The sequence below is a fragment of the Bubalus bubalis genome, chromosome 24, assembly GCF_019923935.1.
Source record: "Bubalus bubalis isolate 160015118507 breed Murrah chromosome 24, NDDB_SH_1, whole genome shotgun sequence".
NCBI classification, from domain to species: domain Eukaryota; kingdom Metazoa; phylum Chordata; class Mammalia; order Artiodactyla; family Bovidae; genus Bubalus; species Bubalus bubalis.
The window spans coordinates 42126900-42148819 of NC_059180.1; the positions used below are offsets into that span (position 1 = coordinate 42126900).

At 44.5% G+C, this 21920-nt stretch overlaps 1 protein-coding gene across 1 annotated transcript in view; it reads left to right on the top strand.

The window, feature by feature from the left end:
• Positions 1 to 15705, top strand: part of IL9R (interleukin 9 receptor) — a 67239-nt gene extending 51534 nt beyond the window's left edge. The window contains exon 13 of the mRNA XM_045164243.1: positions 15387 to 15705. The gene's annotated coding sequence lies outside the window, so the exon portion shown is untranslated. The remainder of the gene's footprint in view (positions 1 to 15386) is intronic.
• The last annotated feature ends 6215 nt before the right edge of the window (positions 15706 to 21920 follow it).

Below are 21920 nucleotides of genomic sequence, written 5' to 3' on the forward strand. Positions count from 1 at the left end.
GATGTTCATAATTTCTATTTCTCCTGGTTCTGTCTTGAAAGATTGAACTTTTCTAAGAATTTGTCCATTTCTTCCAGGTTATCTATTTTGTTGCCCTATAGTTGTTCATAATAGTCTCTTATAATCCTTTGCATTTCTGCATTGTCTGTTGTAACCTCTCCATTTTCATTTCTAATTTTGTTGATTTGATTCTTCTCTCTTTTTTTCTGGATGAGTCTGGCTAAGGGTTTGTCAATTTTGTTTATCTTCTCAAAGAACTAGCTTTTAGTTTTATTAATCTTTACTATTGTTTCTTTCATTTCTTTTTCATTTATTTCTGCTTGGATCTTTATGATTTCTTTCCTTCTACTAACTTTGGGGTTTTTTCTTCTTCTTTTCCCAGTTGCTTTAGGTGTAAAGTTAGGTTGTCTATTCAATGTTTTTCTTGTTTCTTGAGGTAGGATTGTATTGCTATAAGCCTCCCTCTTAGAACAGCTTTTGCTGCATCCCATAGGTTTTGAGTTGTCGTGTTTCCATTGTCATTTGTTTCTAGAAATTTTTTGATTTCCCTTTTGATTTCTTCAGTAAACTGTTGGTTATTTAGAAACATGTTGTTTAATCTCCATGTGTTTGTTTTTCTTACAGTTTTTTTCTTGTAATTGATATCTAGTCTCATAGCATTGTGATCAGAGAAGATGCTTAATACAATTTCAATTTTCTTAAATTTACTGAGGTTTGATTTGTGACCCTACCTATCCTGGAGAATGTTCCGTGTGCACTTGAGAAGAAAGTGTATTCGTCTGCATTTGGATGGAATGTCCTGAAGTTCTCAATGAGGTCCATCTCATCTAATGTATCATTTAAGATTGTCTGTTTTGATGATCTGTCCATTGGTGTGAGTAGGGTGTTGAAGTCTCCTACTATTATTGTGTTCCTGTCAATTTCTCCTTTTATGTCTGTTAATGTTTGTCTTATGTATTGCAGTGCTTCTATGTTGGGTGCATAGATATTTACAACTGTTTGTCCTCCTCTTGGATTGATCCCTTGATCATTATGTAGTGTCCTTCCTTTTCTCTTGTAATCTTCTTTAAGTTTTATTTTGTCTGATATGAGGGTTGCTACTCCAGCTTTCTGTTGTTTCCCATTTGCATGGAATATATTTTTCTATCCTCTCACTTTAAGTCTATATGTGTCTTGAGGTCTGAAGTGAGTTTCTTGTAGACGGCATATATATGGGTCTTGTTTTTGTATCCATTCAGCCAGTCTGTGTCTTTTGGTTGGAGCATTTAATCCATTTACATTTAAAGTAATTATTGATATATATGTTCCTATTGTCATTTTCTAATTGTTTGGGGTTGATTTTGTAGATCTTTTTTCTTCTATTGTATTTCTTGACTATATAAGTCTGTTTAACATTTGTTGTAAAGCTGGTTTGGTGGTACTGAATTCTCTTAACTTTTGCTTGTCTGAAAAGCTTTTTATTTCTCCATCAATTTTGAATGAGATCCTTGCTGGGTACAGTAATCTTGGTTGTAGATTTTTCCCTTTCAGTACTTTAAATATATCCTGCCATTCCCTCCTGACCTGCAGAGTTTCTTTTGAAAGATCAGCTGTTAAGTATATGGATTTCCCTTGTATGTTACTTGTTGCTTCTCCCTTGCTGCTTTTAATATTCTTTCTTTGCGTTTAGTCTTTGTTAATTTGATTAGTATGTGACCTAGCATGTTTCTCTTTGGGTTTATCCTGTATGGGACTCTGTGCCTCTTGGACTTGATTGACTATTCCTTTTCCATGTTGGGGAAATTTTCAACTATAATCTCTTCAAATATTTTCTCATACCCTTTCTTTTTCTCTTCTTCTTCTGGGACCCCTATAATTCGAATGTTGGTGCTTTTCATATGGTCCTAGAGGTCTCTGAGACAGTCCTCAACTCTTTTCATTCTTTTTACTTTACACTGCTCTTCAGAAGTTATTTCCGCCACTTTATCTTCCAGCTCACTGATTCATTCTTCTGCTTCAGATAGTCTGCCATTGATTCCTTCCAGAGTATTTTAATTTCAGTAATTATGTTGTTTGTCTCCATATGCTTATTCTTTAATTTTTCTAGGTCTTTGTTAATTGATGCATTTTCTCCATTTTGTTTTCAAGGTTTTTGATCATCTTTACTATCATTATTCTGAATTCTTTTTCAGGTAATTTTCCTATTTCCTCTTCATTTATTTGGACTTCTCTGTTTCTAGTTTGTTCCTTCATTTGTGCAGTATTTTTCTGCCTTTTTATTAAAAAAATTTTTTTTAAAGTTACTGTGTTTGAGGTCTCTTTTTCCTAGGCTTCAAGGAAAGTTGAATTCTTTCCTTGAAGAAGGTTGAATTCTTTCTTCCTTTTGGTTTCTGCCCTCCTAAGGTTGGTCCAGTGGTTTGTGTGAGCTTTGTATAGGGTGATATTTGTGCTGAGTTTTTGTTTGTTTGTTTGTTTTTCCTCTGATGGGCAAGGCTGAGTGAGGTGGTACTCCTGTCTGCTGATGATTTTGTTTGTTTTTTTGTTTGTTTGTTTTTAAGTTGAGGCATCCTGTACAGGGTGCTACTGGTGGTTGGGTGATGTCAGATCTTGTATTCAAGTGGATTCCTTTGTGTGAATTCTCATTTTAGATACTCCCTATGGTTAGTTCTTTTGTAGTATAGGGTCTTGGAGTCAGTGTTCCCACTCCACAGGCTCAGGGTTTGATCTCTGGTCAGGAACGAAAACTCCACAAGTGGTTTGTTATGGCATTAAAGGAGAGCAAAACAAATATCCAAAAATGAGAAACCAAAGATGAACCCCAGACAAATGGCAGTTACAAAGTCAGAAAAATAATAATTAAAATAATGGAATATACATATATATATACATATACACTCATGAGCAAAGTGAAAACAGTTCAACAAAAATAAAGTACAGTAGATTGATCCTGGGAACAAAGGAAATAAAAAATTGTATTTACCAGTTAAGAACCAAACTAACCTAAGCACAAACTGGAAAAGAAAAAAAAAAACTAAAGCAAGATGCCAAGTGGGGAATAAAGCAATGAACACAAAACTAACAAATCTGTTGAGAGGAAAGGAAAGAAAGAATAGATATGCAAAGTTAAATAGCGGTAGATGAAGAAGATTTATATACATTAAATAGTAATTGCAAGGGGAAAAGAGCAGTAGGAAAGGCATACAAAGGAATACATGTAGAAAAAATACAATAGGTTTTAAAAAATTAAAGAGAAAAGAAAAAAAAAAAAGAGGAAAACTTCAAGGAACTGCAAAAGCCCAATATAGAGGCAGAGGTTTATGACAACAATAAAAAATGTGACTGAGGAAAAAGAGTGAAAAAAAAGCTCAAAAGTTTAATTGGATTTCTTAGTGCCAATAAAATTGACAACTACAACAGAGGAGGGGTGGGGAAAGGAAAAAAAGAAAAAAAATCAGAAAGAATCTACAGACAAAGTCAAAAAATAAGAATAATAAACGTTTTTCTTGAGTCACTGTTGTCAGAGTCCTTTCCCATGCTGGGAATCACAGTCCACCTTACCTCCCTAGGATGCCCTCCAACAGTGTACTTATCTCTGGACCTGCTGTCGTGGTTGCTCGGATTCTAATCTGGTCCTAATCCTGTATGTTCTTGTATAGTTGTGGCAGGAGGCTTCTGTTTAATTGCAATGTGTGGAAATGCTCCTCTCAAGTGGCGATGTTCAGGGGACTGCTCTCTAGTTGCGGTGTGGGTTCTACTCTCTAGTTGTGGTGAGGTTGCTCCTTTCTGACGGTGGTAGGGAGATTAACTCGACTTGCAGCAGGGGGCTCATCTCTATTTGCAGTGGAGGGGATGCTCTCTAAGTGTGATGTCTGGGGTCTTTTGTCTAGTTGTGGTGGGGGGACACTCTCCACTTTTGGCGGATGGGCTCTTCTCTCATTGTGGCCATCGGGTTCTCTTGAGTTGTGGCATAGGCCTCCACTCAAGTTCAGGAGGGGATTTGGGGCTCCTCTCTAGTTGCAGTGGTGCCTCCTCTGGGGGTTCTCTGTGGGGAGGGTGTTCTCTCTACTTGTGGCTTTGGGGGCTCCTCACTAGTTTTTACAGGGTTGCTCCACTCTAGTTGTGAGGAGCTCCTCTCGAATTACTTCAGGGGCTTCATCTCTGTTTACGGCAGAGTGGCTGCTCCCTAGGCACAGTGTACTGTAGGGCTCCTCTGTAGTTTTGTCAGGGGAATCCTCTCCAGTTTTAGTGGGGGGCTCCTCTGTCGATGGCATAGGGCTCCTCTCGAGTTGTGGTGGGGGACTTGGGGTTCTTCTCCAGTTGCGACAGGTGACTTGGGTTTCCTTTAGAGTTGTGGTGGGGCCTCCTCTCGAGCTGTGTGGGGCGGCTCCTCTCTGTTAGCGATTAGCAGGCTGGCTCCTGTCTAGTTGTGAATCGTTAGACTACTGTATAGTTAGGGCATGGGGATAAACTCTAGTTGCAGTGGTGGTCAACTGAAGCTTTTCTTTCAGCTCCTTACTAGTTGTGGTTTGCAGACTCCTCTTTTGTTGTGGCCGGGGGGGGGGGGCTCCTCTTTAGTTGTGGTTTGGGGGTTCCTCTCTAGTTGCGATAGAGTGCTCCTCTCGAATTGTGGAGGTGGCTCCTCTCTGCTTGTAATGTGAAGGGGTGCTTTTCGAGTTGCAATGGGAAGAAGGATACTCTCTTTGTGGAAGGGGGTGCCCTCTTGAGTTGTGGTATGTTGGGCTCCTCGCTACTCATGGCAGGGGGCTTATGTTTAGTTGTGATGTGTGGCTGTGCTCCTCACTAGTGGCGATGTTCAGCGGGGCTCATGTCTCGTTTCGGTGGGGTTCTCCCCTCTAGTTGCGGTGTGGGGCTCCTCTCTTATCACGATCTGAGTGTGAGCTCCTCTCTAGTTGTGCGGGCCTTTTTTTTAGTTGTGATGTGCAGGCTCCTCTCTTGTTGTGGATGGTGGCTTCTCCCGAGTTGCATTGGAGGATTCCTCTAGAGTTGCTGCAGGGTACTTGGGCCTCCTTTTGAGTTGTGGTTGTGCTTCCTTTTGCGTTTATCATGTGGGGGCTCCACGGTGAGGGGCCTTCTCTACTTTTAGCACTAGGGGTTCCTTACTAATTTTGGTGGGGTTGACCCTCTCTAATTGTGAGGGGTGGTCAACTCTCTAGCTGTGGTGAGGGAGCTCCTCTCTACTCGTGTAGGGAGGGGCTTTTCCTCAATACTTGCGGTGTATGGGGCTCTTCTCCACATGAGGAATGCAGGCTCCTCTGGAGTTGGGGCGGGAGGCTTGCCTTTTGTTGTGCCTGTGGGCTCCTCTCTCAGTCAATTTCCAGGGGCTTCTGTCTAGTTGTGGGGGGCTTTTCTCTAGTTGTGATGTGCGGACACCTCTCTAGTTGTGTCAGGGTGCAATTTTCTTGTTGTGGCAGGGGACTCCAAGTTAGTTGTGTTCATGAGGCTCTCGAGTTGTGGGGGCATCTCTGAACTTGCAGTGGTGGGCTCCTCTCAAATTATCTCAGGAGGCACAGATGAATTTGCTTTGGGGGCTCGGGGCTCCTCTAAAAGGAGGTAATGGATCCTGTTGAGATGAAGCAGGGTGCTCCTCCTGAGTTTCTTTGGGGGGCTCCTCTCTAGTTGTGGTTTGGGACTCCTATCTACCTGTGGCATGGGCGTTTCTTTCTAGTTGCAGTGTGCTGGTGAGCTCCTCTAGAGTATTGGTGGGGGCCCCTCTCTAATCGGAGGGGGGATTCTCTCTAGCTGTGTTGTGCCTGCTCCTTTCTAGTTGTGGGCTGGTGAGCTTCTCTCTAGTTGTGGTGTGCAGGCTCCTTTCTAGTTACAGTGAGGGGCTTTTAAGTTGCAATATCTGAGGGGAGTTCTCTCTCATTGCAATGTGCAGGGTCCTCCTTTCTTGTTTTGGTGGGGGACTCATCTATATTTGCCGCAGAGTGACTCCTCTCTAGGTATGATGTCTGGGGGCATCCTCTCGCATCGTGGCCAGTCCTCCTCTTGAGTTGTGGCAGTGGACTTGGGGCTCCTCTTGAGTTTCAGCAGTCCCTGTTCTTATTTTGTGATGGGGGCTCTGCAGGGGGCAGTCCTCTCTTCTTTTGGCACCAGGTGTTCGTCACAAATTTTAGCATGATTACTCCTCTGTACTTCTGAGGGCCTCCTCTCGAGTTACTTCAGGGATCTCATCTCCATTTGTGGCAGACAGTCTCCTCTCTATGTGTGATGTCTTGGTGGACTCCTCTCTACTTGTGGTGGGGGAAACCTCTCCAGTTTTTGTGTGGGATTCTCTGTCATTGTGGCCAGTGGCTCCCATCGTGTTTCAGCAAAGGACTCGGTGGTTCCTCTCTAGTGCTGGGCAGTGGAGATCCTCAGTCACTGTGGTGTGCAGGGGACCCTTCTCCAGATGTGGTGTGTGGCTTCCTCTCTAGTTGTGGTGAGCTGCACTTCTTTATGGAGAAGGCGATGGCACCCCACTCCAGTACTCTTGCCTGTAAAATCTCATGGACGGAGGAGCCTGGAAGGCTGCAGTCCACGGGATCACTAAGAGTTGGACACGACTGAGCGACTTCACTTTCACTTTTCACTCTCATGCATTGGAGAAGGAAATGGCAACCCACTCCAGTGTTCTTGCCTGGAGAATCCCAGGGGCGGGGGAACCTGGTGGGCTGCTGTCTATGGGGTCACACAGAGTTGGACATGACTGAAGCGACTTAGCAGTGGCACTTCTTTAATTGTGCCATGGGTTCTCCTCTCTTGTAGTGAGGTGTGCCTGGGCTCCTCTCTTATGGTGGCGTGGTACTCCTCTCTTGTTGTGCTGAGGTCTTAGCTCGATTTGCCATGGGAGCTCCTCTTGAATTGAGACAGGGACTCAGAGCTCCTCTTGAGTTCTGGTGGTTCCTCCTCTTGAGTTGCAACAGGGGGCTTGGGTTCTTTTCAATTTGCCACAGGGGACTCCGGGTACCTCTCGAGTTGAAGCAGTAGACTCGGGGCTCCTTTCGAGTTGCAGCGAGTACTCGGTGTTCCTCTCGAGTACAGTGCACAACTCAGAGTTCCTCTTGAGTCGCTGTGGAAGGCTCCTCTCGAGTTGTGGGGATGGGGGTTCCTCTCAGGTTGTGGCAGGGAACGCGGGATTCCCTTTGAGTTGCAACAGGGGACTTGGGGCTCCACTTGAGTGTGGGTGGGAACTCAGAGTTCCTCTCGAGTTGTGGTGGGAAACTCAGGGTTCCTTTCAAGTTTTAGGAGGGAATTCAGAGCTCCTCTCAAATTGCGGCGGGAACTCAGGCTTCCTCTCGAGTTGCAGCACGGGACTTAGGGTTCTAGTCCAGCTGCAGTGGGGAACTCAGGGTTCCTCTCGAGTTGGGGGGAACTCAGGGCTCCTCTTGAGTTGCGGTGGGGCCTCCTCTCGAGTTGTCTTAGGGCGACTTGTCCCTAGCATGGATGTGCAGGTTGGCCCCGGTCTTATTGCAACGTGCAGGTGGTTACTCACTAACTTTGCCGTGGGTCTTTTCTCTAGTTGTCGTCTGGGTCAACTCTTAGTTGTGGTGGGCTCAATTCTCTCTAGTTTTGGTGTGCAAACTCCTCTCTAGTTGTGGTGTGAGGTTCATCTCTATTAGCAGCAGATGGGCTCCTCTCTATGTGTGATGTCCAGTGGGCTCCTATCGAGTTGTGGTGGTGGGCTCCTCTTGTGTTGCGGGGCTGTGTCCTCTGTGGTTGGGGTGTGGGTGGCTCCAAGGGGGAGGTCCTGTCTACTTTTAGTGCTAGCGGTTCCTCACTAATATTACTGGGGTTGTTTCTCTCTAGTTGTGAGGGACTCCACTCAACTTACTTTAGGGAGCTTGTCTCTTTTTGCAGCAGAGGGGCTTCTCTCTAGGGGTGATATCCTGGGGGACTTCACTCTAGTTGTGCCAGGGGAATGCGCTTCAATTTTTTCAGGGGAGCTCCTCTGTCATTGTGTCCAGAGACTCCTTTCTTGTTACAGCATAGGGCTCCTGTCATATTGCAGCGGGGAACTCGGGGTTCCTGTTGAGTTGCAGCAGGTAAATAACTCGGGTTTCCTTTAGAGTTGTGGTGGAGCCTTCTGTCAAGCTGCAGTGGGGCAGATCCTCTCTAGTAGTGATGTGCAGGCTGGCTCCTGTCTAGTTGCAATATGTGGGAGGCTACTCTAGTTGCATTGGGCAGGGGTTGTCCTCAATAGTTTCAATGTGTGGTGGGGCTCTTTTCCAGTTGTGGTGTGTGGGTTCCTCTCTAGTTGTGGGGAATTTCACTTCTCTGATTGTGCTGTGGGTTCTCCTGTCTTGTAGTGATGTGTGCCTGGGCTCCTCTCTTGTGGTGTTGCACCTCTCTAATTGTGCTGAGGTCATATCTTGATTTGCCATGAGAGCTCCTCTTGAGTTGAGACAGTGGACTCAGAGCTCCTTTTGAGTTCTGGTGGTGCCTCCTCTCGAGTTGAAGCAGTGGACTTGGGGCTCCTCTCGAGTTGTGATGGTTAGTCGGTGTTCCTCCCAAGTACAGCACGCAACTCGGAGTTCCTCTCAAGTTGTCATGGAAGAGTCCTCTTAAGTTGAGGCAGGGGACTCAGCGCTCCTCTCAAGTTGTGGTGATGACTCCTCTCAAGTTGTGGTGGGTTGTCTCCGAGAGGTGGTGAGTTCTCTCTAATTTTGGCACTGGAGTCTCCTGACTAGTTTTTTTTGCAGGATTGCTCCTCTCTAAATTTGAAGATCTCCTCTTGAGTTATTTCAGTGGGCTCATCTCAATATGTGGCAGAATGACTCCTTTTTTGGTGCGATGTCCTGGGGTCTGCTATGTAGTTGTGGTGAGGGGTTCCTTTCCAGCTCTGGTGAGGGAGTGCCTCTGTCTTTATTGCCGGGGGCTCCCTCGTGATGCGGAATAGGGATCCTCTTGAACTGAGGTGGATTTTCACAGTTCCTCTTGAGTTATGGTGGGGGGTTTGGGAATCCTCTCAGGTTGCATCAGGGGGCTTTGGGCTCATCTTGAGTTGCGATGGGGAACTTGGAGTTCCTCTCGAGTTGCAGCAGGACAATTGGGTCTCCTCTTGAGTTGAGGCAGGGAATTCGGGGTTCCTCTTGAGGTGCAGCGGGGAACTCGGGGTTCCTCTTGAGTTGAAACAGAGGACTTGGGGCTCCACTCGAGTTGTGGCTGGGAATGCAGGGTATCTCTCGAGTTGTGGAGGAAATCTTGGGGTTGCTCTTGATTTGCAGCAGGGAACTCAGCAGGGGGTGTTCCTCTCAAGTTGCAACAGGGGATCTGGGGCTCCACCCAAGTTGTGTCTGGGAACTCGGGGTTCCTCTCATGTTGCAGCAGTGAAGCCAGGGCTCCTCTCGAGTTGTGGTGAGTACTCGTGTTCCTCTCGAGTATAGTGCGCAACTCAGATTTCCTCTCATGTTGCCGAGGAAGGATCCTCTTGAGTCGAGGCAGGATACTCAGAGCTTCTCTCGAGCTGCAGTGATGCCTCCTCCGGAGTTGTGGTGGGCGGTCTCCATGGGTTGGAGCTTCTTCTCTACTTTTGGCTCTGGGATCTCCTCACTAGTTTTTCATGGGATCGCTCCTCTCTAATTTTGAGGGGCTCCTCTCGAGTTACTTCAGTGGGCTCATCTCTATTTGTGGCAGAGTGACTCCTTTTTAGGTGTGATGTCCTGAGGGCTCCTCTCTATCTGGTGAGGGGATCCTCTCCAGCTCTGGCGTGGGACTGCCTCTGTCTTTGTTAATGGCATCTCTCCTCGTAATGTGGAATAGGGCTCCTCTTGAATGGAGGCGGATTCTCACAGTTCCTGTGGAGTTGCAGTAGGGTCTTGGGAGTCCTCTTGAGTTGCATCATGGGGCTTGGGGCTCGTCTCAAGTTGGAATGGGAACTCAGGGTTCCTCTTGAGTTTCAGCAGGAGAGTCAGGCCTCCTTTCGAGTTGAGGCAGGGAATTCGGAGTTTCTCTTGAGTTTAAGTGGGTAACACGGGGTTCCTCTTGAGTTGCAACAGGGCACTTGTGGCTCCACTTAAGTTGCAGCTGGAAACTCAAGGTTCCTCTAGATTTACTATGTGGGACTCAGGGTTCCACTCGAGCCATGGCGGGAAACTTGGGGTCCCTCCTGAGTTGCAGTGGGATCCCCTCTCGAGTTTCCTTGGGGGGACTCGTCTCTAGCTGGGACGTGCAGGGTGGTGCCTGCCTTGTGGCAATGTGTGGGTTAGGCACATTAGTTAGGCATGGGTCTTTAGTTGTGGTTGGGGTCAACTCTGTAGTTGTGGTGGGTTTGATTCTCTCTAGTTGTGGTTGCAAGCTCCTCTCTTGTTGTGGTGTGAGGTTCGTCTCTATTAGCAGCAGTGGGGCTCGTCTCTATGTGTGATGTCCAGCGGGCTTCTCTTGAGTAGTGGTGGAGGGCTCCTCTCGAGTTGTGGGGCTGTGTCCTCTCTGGCTGGGGTGTGGGTGGCTCCACGGTGGAGGTCCTCTTTACCTTTGGTGCTAGGGGTTCCTCAGTAATTTTGATGAGGTTGACCCTCCCTAGTTGTGACAGGTGGTCAACTCTTTAGTTGTGGTGAGGGAGTTCCTCTCTAGTTGCGTTGGGTGGGGCTTTTCCTCAATACTTGATATGTGCATGGAGCTTTTCTTCAGATGAGGAATGCAGGCTCCTCTGGAGTTGCCTATTTTGTGCAGGCGGACTCCTCTCTAAGTCGATTTCCAGGGACTCCTGTCTAGCTGTGGGGGGCTTTTCTCTAGTTATGATGTGCGGTCTCCTCTCTAGTTGTTGCAGGGTGCTACTTGCTTGTTGTGGCAGGGGACTCAAAACTTGTTGCAGTGTTCATGGGGCTCTCGAGTTGTGGTGGGGGCGTCTCTGTGCTTGCAGTGGTGGGCTCCTCTCTATTTGTCTCAGGAGGCACATTTCAATTTGCTGTGAGGACTCGGATCTCCTCTAAAAGGAGGCAGCGGATCCTGTCAAGATGAAGCTGGGGGCTCCTCTCTAGTTTCAGTGGGGGTCTCCTCTCTAGTTGTGGTTGGGGACTCCTCTCTACCTGTGGCATGGGAGTTTCTTCCTAGTTGCGATGTCCTGGTGAGCTTCTCTCGAGTATCAGTGGGGGCTCCTCTCTTGTTGTGGTGGGGGATCATCTCTAGCTGTGGTGTGGCCGCTCATTTCTAGTTGTGGTGTACTGGTGGACTACTCTCCAGTTGCGGTGTGAGGACTCTGTTCTAGTTATGGTGAGGGGTTCTTTAGTTGCAATATCTGAGGGATGTCCTCTCTCATTGCAAGCTGCAGGGCCCTCCTTTCTTGTTGTGGTGGGGATGCTCATCTGTATTTACTGAAGAGTGACTACTCTTTAGGTATGATGGCTGGGAGCATCCTCTCGCATTGTGGCTGGTGGCTCCTCTCAAGTTGCATGGTCCCTCCTCTTAGGTTGTGATGGGGGCTCTGCAGGGGGTCCTCTCTTCTTTTGGCACGAGGTGTTCCTCACAAATTTTAGCGTGGTTGCTCCTTTCTACTTGTGAGGGCCTCCTCTCGAGTTACTTCAGAGGGCTCATCTCTATGTGTGATATCTTGGTGGACCTCTCTCTACTTGGGGCGGCAGTAACCACTCCTGTTTTTGTGGGGGCCTCTTCTATCATTGTGGCCAGTGGCTCCTCCTGTGTTGCAGCAAAGGACTTGGTGGTTCCTCTCTAGTTGTGTTGGGCAGTGGTGTTCCTTAATCATTGGGGTATGTGGGGGACTCATATCCAGATATGGTGTGCAGGCTTCTCTTTCATTGTGGCCCATGGTCAACACAGGAGTTGTAGCCAGGGGCTCTGTCTAGTTGCACTATACTAGGAGTTTATCTCTAGTTGTGGTGTGGTGGCTCCTTCGAGTTGTTGCAGTTGTTACTCTAGTTGCTATGAGTAAGGGGCTAATCTATAGTTGTGGTGAGGTTTCCAATATAGTTTTATCCAGAAGGCTCCTCTCTTGTTGCAGTGGGGGTATCTCTCTAGTTTTGGTGGATGCCCAAGTCTTTAGTTGTTGTGGGGGTCTCCTCTTGTTGCATTGGGCAGGGGTTTGAGAGAGTCATTTTCTAGGCAGGTTGATAAGGAGTCTAGGGGTCCCCAAGGAGAGAGGGGTCTGGAATTCTCAAGGAGGAAGAAAGGACAAACTTTTTCCTTTCTCCACATTCCTTAGGATTATATAACAATAATGTATCCTGCCTAAGGACAGTCTTTGGATTCAACCTTCTGTTATCTTAAAATGTAAATTATGGGAGTAGACCTGGTCTTTACAAGGATGTATCTTGCCTGAGGACAGTGTTATCTTAAAATGTAAATTATGGGAGTAGGTCTGATGAGGTCTTTACAACCTCCAGACATTCTTTGGATTATATAACTTCGTTGTTAACACTAGCAAGCCGGTACTCTTTCTACCCCCTTCTGATGCCTATGTCAGAAGCTTTCTCTATCTCCTTTATACTTTAATAAAACTTTATTACACAAAAGCTCTGAGCGATCAAGCCTCGTCTCTGGCCCCGGATTGAATTCTTCTCCTCTGGGGGCCAAGAATCCCGGTGTCTTGGCGTGATTCAACAACAACCTTTCATGTTTTCCCCAATAGTTGCAATGTGCGGTGGGGCTCTTCTCAAGATGTGGTGTGTGGGCTCATCTGTAGTGGCAATCTGCCCTTCTCTAATTGTGTCGTGGGTGCTCCTCTCTTGTAGTGATGTGTGCCTGGGCTCCTCTCTTGTGGTGGTGTGGTGTTACCCTCTCTAGTTGTGTTGAGGTCTTATCTCAATTTGCCATGATAGCTCCTCTTGAGTTCAGGCAGGAGACTCAGAGCTCCATTTGAGTTCTGATTGTGCCTCCTCTTGAGCTGCAGCAGAGGGCTTGGGGTCCTCCCAAGTTATGGTGGCAAACTCGGGGTTCCTCTGGATTTGCAGCAGTTTACTCGGGGCTCCTCTCAAGTTGTGCTGGGTACTTAGTGTTCCTCTCAAGTACAGCGCTGAACTCGGAGTTCCTCCCCAGGTGCCATTGAGGCTCCACTTGTGTTGAGGCAGGGAATTCAGAGCTCCTCTCCAGTTGCGGTGTTGCCTCCCCTCGAGTTGTGCTGGGTTGTATCCATGGGGTGGGGAGTCCTCTCTACTTTTGGCACTGGGATCTCCTCACTAGTTTTTTGCAGGATTGCTTCTCTAATTTTGAGGGGCTCCTCTTGAGTTTCCTCAGTGGGCTCATCTCTATTTGCATCAAAATGACTTTTTAAGTGTGATGTCCTGTGAGCTCTCTCTAGTTGTGGTGAGGGGATCCTCTCCAACTCTGTTGGAGGAGTGCCACTGTCTTGCTGCCGGGGTCTCCCCTTATGATGTGGAATAGGGCTTCTCTTGAATTGAGGTGGATTCTCATGGTTCCTCTTGAGTTGCAGTGGGGGTCTTGGGAATCCTTTCGATTTGCGGGCTTGGGGCTCATCTTGAGTAATGATGGGAACTCGGAGTTCCTCCGGAGTTGCAGCAGGAGTGTCGGTTCTTTCAATTTGAGGTGGGAACTTGGGGTTCCTCTCAAGTTGCAGCGGGAAACTCAGTGTTCCTCTCGAGTTACAACAGGGGACTTGGGCCTCCTCTCAAGTTGAGGTGGGGAACTCAGGGTTCCTCTTGAGTTGCAACAGAGGACTTGGGGCCTCACTCGAGTTGTAGCTGGGACTCAGGGTTCCTCTCGAGTAGCAGCATGGGACTTAGGGTTCCAATCGAGCCATGGCTAGGAACATGGGGTTCCTCTCGAGCTGAGGGGTACTCAGGGTTCCTCTCGAGTTGCAGTGGGCCTCCTCTTGAGTTGTCTTGGGGAGACTAGTCTCTAGGAGGGACATGCAGGGTGACTCCTTTCTTGTTGTAATGTGCAGATGGCTACTCACTAGTTTTCTTAATGAAACATTAAGTGCTCAGTTAGCAGAGCTTGTGGCTCTGACCTGAGCACTAGAGTTAAGCAAAGGGCAGCGGGTAAATATCTATACTGAATCTAAGTATGCTTATTTGACTTTATATGCTCATGCTGCAATATGGAAAGAAAAAGTTTAAAACAGCAACAGGAGAACCTATTAAACATTTCAGAGAGATTGAGAGACTTTTAACTGCTGTATATTGTCCTAAGGAAGTAGCTGTCATGCATTGCAAAGGACACAACAGAGATGGGAGTAAAGTAGTCGAAGGTGATCAGCTGGCTGACTGTCAAGCCAGAAAAGTGGCACTTTATGAAACCCCTTCACTGCAGATACCTTTGATCTGGACAGGTCCTGTGGAACAGGAAAAACCACAATATACTGAGGAAGAATTAGAAAGATATGAGAAAAGAGGAGCAAAGATTACTGATAGAGGATGGTTACAGTCCGAGGATGGATGATTAATAATTCCTGAAAGTGCTCAATGGAAAATTCTTAAGGGTTTACACCAGACTTTTCATTTGGGTGCAGAGAGTACTTACCAGATGGCTTCTCGTTTGTTTAAAGGGGGGGGGGGGGGAAAACAACTTTAAAGAATATTATCAAAAGATGTGAGGTTTGTCAGAAAAATAACCCAAAGACTGAAAAGCTAGAAAAATCTGGATTACAATGACATGGAAGTTATCCTGGAGAGGACTGGGAAATTGGTTTTACTCATATGCCAAAAGCTAATGGGTATTCTTGCTTACAGGTTTGGGTGGATACTTTTACTGGATGGATTGAGGCTTTTCCTTGTCATAGTGAACAGGCTAAGGAGGTTATAAAGATTTTAATCCATGAAATTATCCCCAGGTTTGGGCTGCCACAGAGCCTTCAGAGTGACAATGGCTCTGCCTTAACGCTGCTGTAACTCAGGGGGTGTCTAAAGCTCTAGGAATAGAATATCACTTACACTGTTCCTGGAGACCCCAGTCCTCAGGAAAGGTTGAAAAAGCTAATGACATTATCAAAAGACATCTGCGCACATTAACTCAAGAGATGCAGGAGAATTGGGTTAAAGTCCTACCCATAGCTTTAATGAGGGCTCAAACTGCCCCCCAAAGGAAGGGACTGTCCCCCTTTGAATGTATTTATGGAAGGTCTTTCTTACTCACAGACATTGTTATAGACCCTGAAGCCTTGGAATTAACTAGTTATGTAACTCAGCTCTCAGCTTTTCAACAGGCATTAGCAGAACTTCGGGAGATTATTCCTGACCCAGCCTCTGAGTCAAGCAAGCCTCTATTTGAGCCAGGAACTGAGGTCCTCATAGAAACATTAGGGTCTGGGGGCCCATCCATTGAGCCCCTCTGTGAAGGCCCTTACCAGGTTATTCTTTCTTTTCCCACAGCTGTCAAAGTGCCAGGAATTGATTTACGAGTACATCACACTCGAGTTAAGAGGTGGCACCCTGACCAGGACTAAGTGACTTCATTTTATGTCTTTACTTTCTATGCTCTGACTTTGTACTTTTCAGATGGGCCTGAGAACCTATGTGAGCCTACTTCTGCTGACTCCAAAAATCCTGAGTGTGCCGTTTGATCCTCAAGACAATGCCTTCCTGTCCTGGGCTCACTCCTATGCTGCATTCCACAATCGGTATAACTGCTGGGTCTTGCGGAGCACTCCCCTCTTCATCAATGGAAGGCTTCCCAGGGTGGACATCTCCACTTTAAGGAAAAGACTTTCTCCAAGTCTGTGAATACCTTCGACAACAATCACATGCAATGCCTCTTCTTCATCTGATGACATCTAACAACCCTTAAATGGACTGGTGCTGTCAGGAAGCATTTAACAGGAGGCTTTCTATGTGCTGTTTTGTATCTGTCAGGAATTCTCTGCTCCTCATTAATTCCTGAATATTCAGGAATTAAGAGGAGAGGCAAGCCTCTCCCAGTACTGAGGAATCCAGGCATTTCCTTCATTAGTTTTTCTATACGGTGATAAGTACCCTCTTTCTTTTTATGAACCATATGGTAAAAGTGGTTATTTACAACTCTCTCTTTCATATGGATGCTGCTGAAAATAGCTATCTTATAAGACAGTATAAATACCTACACAATGTTGAATAAAACACCTTTGCTCCATCAGAACTCTGGTCCCCGTGTCTCTCTCTCTCTCTCTCTCTCTCTCTCTCTCTCTCTCTCTCTCACTCCCTCTCTTTTTCAGGCTGATCCCCTGGAGTGCAGAGGCTCTCTGAGTTCACTTTCCCACCTGGGGTTCTAAGACCCTCTTGAGAAGGCACTCTGCGTCTTCACTCCATCGAGAGGCGCCTGAGGCCTCCGTGAACAGAGCAAGGGCTTTATTGGCTTTCTGTGTAAACCAAGGAATATCAGCCTCTTTCTCTGCTTTACTTTCTTATTGTCGACTCCGGACCACCAGGTTCCGGTCCATTAAAGGACCTCAACAAGTGGCACCCAGAACAGGGACTTGGTACATGTAGGCAGATTCTCGGACGGAGTGACCCCAGGGCCTATTGAGGCCGGTAAGTACTAAGACATGGATAAAATGACTGGAAAGCCCCATCACTTTTCTACTTTACTTCATCATTTATTTAAAGGTCAGGGATCTAATGAAACATATGCTGATTTTTAGCTAGATTAGAAACTGCTATTTCCCGTACTGTAATTGGAGAAGAAGCCAAAAGGCAACTAGAGAAATTACTTGCTTATGATAATGCAAATCAGGAATGTCAAAAAGCTATAGCTCCAATTCGTGAGAAAGGGACTATTATTGATTATTTGAAGGCTTGTCGCAATCTAGGATTAGAAACTCAAAAGATGCAAATGGTAGCTGAAACAATCGCTGCTGCCTTAAGAAAGGGAAATAAAGGATGCTTTACATGTGGAAATAAGAACCGTTTAAAAAGGGATGGCCCTAAGAAAGCTTAAAAAAAAAAAAGAAAAGAGAAAATATATAAAAATAAAAAACCTCCAAAAATCTGCCCTCGCTACAGTAGAGGAATGCATTGGGCCAAAGATTGTAAGTCTAAATCTGGCATTGAAAGGAAACCTATTCCAGAAAACTGCAAGCAGGGACCCCCCAGGTCCCCTTCAGCAAAAACCTGAGACAAATTCCATCTTTTACCTGAAACCCTCAACATCTGGCAGTGCTGCCATCGATATACCAGCTTTGGTTTTAGATACTATGAAGTTAATGAGCTCTACTTAAATTCAAATTCACGTGAACTGAAAAATATTTATATAATTATTTAAATATGAATATAATTTAAATATAATTGTTTGCTAATCTAATTAAGACATGTCTTAAGTCATCAACATTATATAATACTTTTCTTATGCCTAGGTTTAAGGTAAACTAAATTTGTCAACAAAAAGGTAACTCTTTATATATATATATATATATATATATATATATATATATATGTATGAGATAAAAACTTTTGGATAAACTGTTAAAAGTAATTATAGTTTTAATAGAATAATCTATTATTATAATCTGTTATTATAATCTAAAATAGTCTCTTAGGATTAGAATAACTTAAATTTCTAGAGTTGTACTAAACTAAATAATAAAAGTTTATTAAACAGCTAGGTCATTTCCAAATAAAATAAGATTTTAAAACATTAATTACTAAACATTAAATTCCTCTTACAAAAAGTTTTTCTTACAGAAAAACTAAAGAGATTTTAAACTATTAATAAATATATTTTATAATGTATAATATATTGATATATATAAATATAAATATATTCACCAATCTATAAAATGCTAATATACAAGACACTTCATAGTTGCTAAGGAAAAGTGAGATATATGCTTTTAATAAAAAGATATAAGATATGACATACTGAGATATACATCCCACATTTTCCCTGGGGGCCACTGCTCATTTAACAAACAATACAATTATTAAAATAACTTGGAAGAATGACGAGCCTATTTGGACAGAGCAGTGGCCCCTCACGAAAGAGAAATTACAGGCGGCTAAGGAACTTATAGATGCACAACTAGAATTAAAACATATTGAAGAATCTTGTTCTCCTTGGAACTCTCCTATTTTTGTCATAAAAAAAAAAAAAAATCTAACAAATGGCGTCTCCTAACAGACCTTAGAAAAGTTAGTGCATCTGTGAAACCTATGGGTGCATTGCAACCAGGACAAGATTGCTTTTTTAATATACCTTTACACCCTTTAGACCAATAGAGATTCGCTTTCTCTCTCTCTTCTCCTAATCATATTAGACCTCATAAACGGTACCAATAGACTGTACTGCCACAAGAGATGATGAATTCTCCCACCATGTGTCAGTACTATGTAGCCAAAACCCTTGAGCCTGTGAGAAAGCAATTTCCTAACTTTCTTGTTATTCACTATATGGATGATATATTGTTTTCGGCTCCATCTATCTTAAACACTGAACACATGTTTGATGTAGCTCAACTATGCTTTAAAAACTCTAGATTAATCATTGCCCCTGAAAAAATTCAAACCTCTACACCTCACTATTACTTGGGGTTCGTTGTTAATAGGCAACACATTACTCCCGAACTAACTCAGATCCGTGCTGATAAATTATCAACCTTAAATGATTTTCAAAAGCTCTTAGGTGATATTAATTGGATTAGACCTTCTTTAGGCATTGCTAATTATCAACTGAATAGTCTATTTAGTACTTTAAAAGGAGATCCTGATTTAAATAGCCCTCATTCACTTTCTCAAGAGGCACGAGAAGAACTCTGTTTGGTGCAAAATAAATTACAAAAACAATTTCTTACTCGCATCAAAATAGATTTACCTCTAGAATTGTTTATACTCCCCTCTAATTCTCCCACAGGACTTATTGCCCAACAAGAACACCCAGTAAAATGGATCTATACCCGTTTTATGGAAATAAAGTCACTTACACCCGACCTTGATTTAATTGCTCTAATCGTTATCAGTGGAAGAATTAGGACTAAAACTCTAATTGGCTCCGATCCTCATAAAATTGTAATACCTATCAATAAATACATATTACAGGTATTCCTTATAATCCACAGACACAAGACATAGTCAAAACAAATACATCACACACTAAAGTTACAAATAAAAAAATTTTAAAAGGGGAATACACAGGTACACTACTGTCTTCCTTATCTAAAGCAGACTTTACTAGGTTCTAACATTTTCTAAACCTATAACTATTGTTACTACAGCTTTATTTGTTTTAAATTTTTTAACCTCTTCTTAAGATTCGACCCAAGGGGGGCCCCAGCATTCAAAATGGAGATGAAATAAGAACCCCAGGAAGAAGAAATTCCAATACGGGCCATGTCTGCTCCAAAAATCTCCAGAAAGCACCACCCTCGGCGGCATCACCCCGATGATCTCCTCACTTGGAGACAAATAAAAGCCCTACTAATCAAGCTGAAAATTTGGTCTCTCAACAAGGGTTGCCTCCGAGTCCTGAATACATTCTCCTGGCAATGCTCAGTCTTTTGGCCTGTGCCTCCCCCTGCTCAAGCTCAGACTAACACCCAACCCCCCTCTATTACAGGTGGTCGAATGGACAGAGAGAGGACCAATCATTTCAACTAATGACTCTATACATATGCTTTCTCCCCTAGTACATGAAAGGGCCTTCACACCCTGGGCAGGAAAGAAAACTAATTAATATTTCTTTAGGCTATGAAGTCCTTCCCTTGTGCATGGGCCCAGCAAAATTGTGCATAAACGTCAGCCGACAAATTTGGGCTGACAAACTTGGGCTTTCGTCCTGCCTCCAAAAGAAGACTTTCAGACACTGCTTGGATTATTTACTGCCCTTTCTTCATCTGTAAACCATGTTTATACTACTGAAACTTTAGGGAAAGAGTTAGGGAAAGAACAAAGAACTTTATGCAAAGGGTTTACGTATAAAAACTTTACTTATACTCCCATTCCTTGGGACAAATGTCAAACCAAATCAAGAAAATCAATGTTTGTGGCTAATCATACAATTGTTGATTGGGGGCCCCATGGTATGTGGTTATCTGACTGCTCAGATGATATTAACAACACTGTGTGTGATATGGAAGGTCACTGACACTATGATGGAACATTACTATGACAAACGACTTCTTGAGTGGCTTGACCGTGGATTAGCCCCACCTCCTCCTAAGATCATCCTCGATAAACAGAGTGGGTCTGAACAATGGGCCATTTGGAAACTTGCTGCGAGCATCAGAGCACCGAAGAACTTGGAACTTGGACCGGACATTTCATAGGGACCAGTCGTCATAGTAACTATTTCTTTTGCTACAGTCAGTCATATTTTATACAGGCCTGTGTCCCACTTCCTTTTGTTATAGCCATAGAAAATTTACAATTTAATAAGACTTTTACGTTCTGTAACTTGTATTAATTGCAAACTATATACTTGTATTAACTCCTCTATTTCTTTAAGCTTTTTGTGTTATTCCTGTTCACGTCAATCATAGTGCCTACAACTGGGAACAAATCAAATTTCATTTACAAAATATACGTGATAATGCCTCTCTGAATGTACAATTACTATAAAAGAAAATCTTTAAAACCTTTTCTAAAAATCTGCCCTCTTCCCCTAATTTGGAAACCTTAGCTGAACAAATTACCTGGGCTAGACCCACGAGGATGGTTTCAAAGTATTACCCACAGTATCGGGTCTGGAACTGTAGCTTTGGTGATTGTCTTGATAATTATATTTGTTGTTTACCATCGCCTTTCTATAAGGTTGGTTAATACTAACCAAACTCATTTGGTCAAGACCTTTTTTTTACAAATTTAATAAAATAGAGGGAATTGTCAGGAAGCATTTAACAAGAGGCTTCCTGTGTGCTGTTTTGGATCTGTCAGGAATTCTCTGCTCCTTATTAATTCCTGAAGAGGAGAGGCAAGCCTCTCCCGCGGGCTGAAGAATCCAGGCATTTCCTTCATTAGTTTTTCTATACAGTGATAAGTACCCTCTTCCTTCCTGTGAACCATATGGTAAAAGTGATTGTATACAACTCTCTCTCCCTTTAATATGGATCACCTATGTTTTGTAAGTCTGGAATTTTAATCTTTATCTTTGCTGAGAACAACTACCTTGTAAGACAGTCTATATGCCCACACCATGTTTGATTAAAACACCTTTGCTCCATCAGAGCTCTGGTCCCCGTGTATTTCTCTCTCTCTCTCTCTCTCTCTCTCTTTTTCAGGCTGATCCCTTGGAGAGCAGAGGCTCTCTTAGTTCACTTTCCTACCCGGGCTTCTAAGACCCTCTCGAGAAGGCGCTCTCCATCTTCACTCCATCGAGAGGGCACCTGAGGCCTCCGTGAACAGAGCAAGTCCCGTCTCAGGGGCTTTATTGGCTTTCTGCATAAATCAAGGAATATCAGCCTTTTTCTCTCCTTTACCTTCTTATCGTCGACTCTAGACCACCAGGTTCCAGTCCATTAAAGGACTTCAACAAGGTGAGAGCAGCCAGGGACTACGCCCATCGGATTGGCCCTCACCCAGTGAAGCATTGGGGTTGAGTTTCATTTTGTTAGCATAGTTGTGGGCCCTGCTGGCCAGGGCATTTTGGCCTTAGTGGGCAGGATCGACCCCAGCAGTTTACCTTGTAAGAGGTTGTGCAGGTGCCACGTAGAGGATGGGCGGGGGCCCCACAAGAAGGGAAACACTGGCTGGAGGAGTCACGGGGGCATGTGGACTGAGCTATCAAGTCAGTCCTTGAAGCAGAAAGGCTAAGCCCCTTAACGTCTCCCTTCTTCCAAGGAAAGAATACACTGGCTGGAGGAGTCTCTGGGGCATGAGGATCGAGCTAGAGAGTCAGTCCTTGAAGCAGAAAGGCTAAGCCCGTTAATGTCTCCCATCTTACAAACCACAGAGCAATGTGTCCAGTGTTTTAATGACGGGTACCTACTGCTTACGTGTATGACATACACCCTCATAGCTTCACATGTCTACTACATGCCTCTTACAAGTGCTGGGCACTGTTCTGGGTGCTGGACACCCAGTATGTAGTAGGGGATACGTAGCCCAGGATCTTTCTGTTTCTGCAAAGAA